The sequence below is a fragment of the Sphaeramia orbicularis genome, chromosome 3, assembly GCF_902148855.1.
Source record: "Sphaeramia orbicularis chromosome 3, fSphaOr1.1, whole genome shotgun sequence".
Lineage (NCBI taxonomy): Eukaryota > Metazoa > Chordata > Actinopteri > Kurtiformes > Apogonidae > Sphaeramia > Sphaeramia orbicularis.
This window is the reverse complement of record NC_043959.1, coordinates 14,425,160-14,427,325: the sequence shown is the minus strand read 5'-3', so window position 1 is coordinate 14,427,325 and position 2,166 is coordinate 14,425,160. Positions and strand designations below refer to the sequence as shown.

Sequence of the window (2,166 nt, the reverse complement as noted above, 5' to 3'; positions counted from 1 at the left end):
TTTAGTATTTGTGCATATTTCTAGCATAATTCAATTCTTCAAACCAATAAAAAAATTGCCTTTTTAACAGTTTTGTGATATATCGTGATATATCGTATCATGATCCAAGTATTGTGATTTGTATCGTATCGCCAGATTCTTGCCAATACACACCCCTACCAACAACGTTTAGTGACAAATGTTTGCAGTTTTTCTGCCCCAGCTGCTGCGATCTGTTCTACTCGACTCAGTCAAAAAAAAAAAAAAGAAAAGGGAGCTTTTAAATGCAAACAATCTGACAGTTCCTCCTTAGCATGCGTCATTCTCCATCTAATAACAGAACACAACAATCACAGTAAAATCCATTAAATAAACATTTGGTTCCACCCTCCGACTCATCACACCTCACAGCTCAGGTTAGAAGACAGTTTTCCTTTGAATAGCACCAGACTGGGCTGAACTGGCAGTACAAGGACATTTAAGGTGGACCTGCAGCCGATCAAAGGCAGATGAACGAGTAAGAGGGCTCCGAGAAAACCCACGGCGGACCACAAAGGGAACAATCCAGTCAAAGCAACGCCTCCTTATCATCCTCGTTCCCTCAGTTTTAAATAAACCGTCGATAATCTGTATGACTGCACTTCAGATAATGAGAAAAACTGAAAAAAAAAAGGCTATGGGATGGTGGTGTATGTGGTGTAAAGTGCATGGAATCAAAAGTGATCATCTGTGGGAATGTGCATGGATCCCATCTGGGGTTGATCCCTGGACTATACATTTATATCACAGCTGTCAAACATGCGGCCCAGGGGCCAAAACCAGCCCGCCAAAGGGTCCAATCCGGCCCGTGGGATGAATCTGCAAAGTGCAAGTTAGGGCATCGAACTCAAAAAAACTTCAACAAAATATTGTTCTGCTCTATTTCTCTTCCATTATGCTTTGTTGACTTTTGTTATTTTTTATGCACCATTTTCAAAAAATCATACAAAATGCAATTCATGAAATATTATGAAATTTGTTTTGCATATCCATAATTTAAAAAGAAATAGTCGATCCACACGCACACCGTTCGGGGTGCTTGGCGGAGGTTTGCATTCTCTGAACACTTGGTTTCTCTTTGATTTAGTGCAAAAAACATTAAATTATGAAAATGTTTACACTAACAAACTATCCTTTAACAATAAAATGTGAATAAACTAAAATGTCTGAAGTAAATGAAGTGCAATTTTAACAATATTCTGCCTGTTACTGAATGTTTTGTGCCTTTGTAGATCGGATCTATAATGCATATGTATAAATGATAAGTCGAGGCAGAATATTGATAAAATTGTAGTTATATTTCTTAACAAATTTCATTTTTTACAGGTCATTCACATCCTTTTTGTTTGGATAGTTTGTAAATGTAAATATTGGCATAATTGAATGTTATTTTTTGCGCTAAAACAATTTGGAGTTGTCATTATTTATTGGCTATCATGCTATTATTGGACTAGCCCGGCCCACTTCAGATTAAATTGGGCTGAATGAGTTTGACACCCCTGATTTATAGCAACACCTTGGCTTAAATTAGGGCTGGGTACAATAATAGAGAGAATCAGAATGATCACAGTGCAAGTTTTCTGTAACGTTTTAAGCTAAAACACAAGGTATGCCAAAGTTTTATTATTTTAATTACTGTTCAACGAGCACTTTATCTTGAAAGACGTTTGGTAAGTCACACCTGGCTCCAAAAAGCCAAAATGGCCGAATCACATACAACTAGGGGTGTAAGAAAATATCGGTTCTGCAATATATCGTGATATTTCATTTCACAATACTGTATCGATATTAAAAAGTACTGTATCGATATTTTTAGGTATTTATTCAAATGCAGATATGGCGGAGGTTCATTTTTGTTTATATTTTATCTATTATTATTTAATACTCTTATTAAATAATGTTAGTTCCTTTGTTGGGATTGAACTAAAATAATGTTCTGATGTTAGTTCTGAACTAATAGAATATGAACATTTGAACAGGATCTGAAACTGTAATGTCTGTAAAATATGATTTCAGTTTAAACACAGGAACATTTTGTGATATAGCATTAGATCCTGTTGGGATCAAATAAAAATGTGTTTTGTATTTGTGCAGATTTCTGGTGTAATTCAATTCTTCCAGGAAATAATGTTTTAAAAAAGAAACAAA

The 2,166-nt window shown here is 35.3% G+C and overlaps 1 long non-coding RNA gene across 1 annotated transcript; it reads right to left on the bottom strand.

The window, feature by feature from the left end:
- Nucleotides 1-292: 292 nt before the first annotated feature.
- LOC115417143 (uncharacterized) lies at nucleotides 293-1,797 on the bottom strand. The gene is made up of 2 exons (XR_003935087.1): nucleotides 1,516-1,797; nucleotides 293-768 (listed from the first exon to the last, which is right to left on the bottom strand). It is a non-coding gene; the product is annotated as an uncharacterized LOC115417143 (long non-coding RNA).
- Between the last annotated feature and the right edge of the window lie 369 nt (nucleotides 1,798-2,166).